General features: G+C 27.9%; 1 non-coding gene across 1 annotated transcript; it reads left to right on the forward strand.

Annotated features, from left to right (window-relative positions):
- Positions 1-790: 790 nt before the first annotated feature.
- LOC124886340 lies at positions 791-923 on the forward strand. Its single transcript, XR_007043426.1, has one exon. It is a non-coding gene; the product is annotated as a small nucleolar RNA snoR137 (small nucleolar RNA).
- Positions 924-1,251: the final 328 nt, after the last annotated feature.

Here is a 1,251-nt window from a genome sequence, read left to right on the forward strand (position 1 = left end):
TTTTTTGAAAACCCAATTTGTCAAGTTGCGAGTATATTGGTATATTTGTTGTTTTTGTCTAAATACGCTAATCTATGTATACTGCAATTTCAATTTGTGATTTAACCATGATTTTGTATTATTTTTGAAACCTGATAATTGTTTGTTTATTTTGAATGCATAGTTACTGATAATTTACATACTGTATTTGTTGATAGATTATTTTTAAAAAAAATGATGCAATTACCAATTGTTCTGAAGCATTTAGGCGTTTGGAACTATTATAATGAGTATGAACAATACGATTTGAACACAATTGCAATTGAAGAAACAAAAAAATACGATGGTTTGATTCAATTGATTGGTAAGCAACTTTGTATCAAGTTGAATTTAAAACATTGAAAGTTGAATATAAAGTTGACGTTAGCAGTAAAAGAATGGAGATACATAATGACATGGGATTGATAGTTTATGTAATGGTACGGAAAGAAGAAAAAAGATTCGAAAACTATCCATTATGTGTTTATGTATTTGATAAATCTATGAAAAAGGAGAGTGATTGCTCAAATGTTGAATGCGTTATTTTTGGAGTAGGTGAGAAAAAGGGAATTTTGGAGATCACAGTGCATTAATTGAAGTTGTTGTTATAAATGGACATGATCAGATAATTATTTCTAATCCAAACACAATGAAGTGCTCATTGGTCAAGTTTATAAGGAAAAAGCCACTTTAAAGACGGTGATGATGCTTTATGCAATCAAAAATAGATTTCAATTCAATACGATACAATCAAATACAGTCAGTAAGTGTATTTGTCGTATTAAAGTATTTGTATGTATATTCTATGTATATTCTTCAAGTTTTCGAAGCATAAACTAACAGGCAGTATTAAACAGCGTGGTACATTTTCAATTGCATCTTGCTACCTGTCTCCTGCTACATTCAAAAAAAAAACTATACATGTTTTTGTGTTATGTTAAAAATGTATTTATGTATTCATGTATACATAATAGCGATAAGCTTTTTCATATTATTGTATTACTAGATTCAAGAACTTGTTACTATACGTTACTATTCATATAGAATTTGGTAAACGTAATTGTACACGTTAGCAAATCAGGTTTGATGTTTTTTAAAATACTGAACTTTTTTAGTATAAATTACTAATAGATAATTTTTACATCGTAGATATAATTTGGTGTGTAAATCGAAGAGATGTGATTGGTTGCTAATGGCATCCAGTAATAAAAAATTCAATTTCTATAAGATTCG

The sequence above is a fragment of the Capsicum annuum genome, chromosome 7 (assembly GCF_002878395.1).
Source record: "Capsicum annuum cultivar UCD-10X-F1 chromosome 7, UCD10Xv1.1, whole genome shotgun sequence".
Classification (NCBI taxonomy): Eukaryota; Viridiplantae; Streptophyta; class Magnoliopsida; order Solanales; family Solanaceae; genus Capsicum; species Capsicum annuum.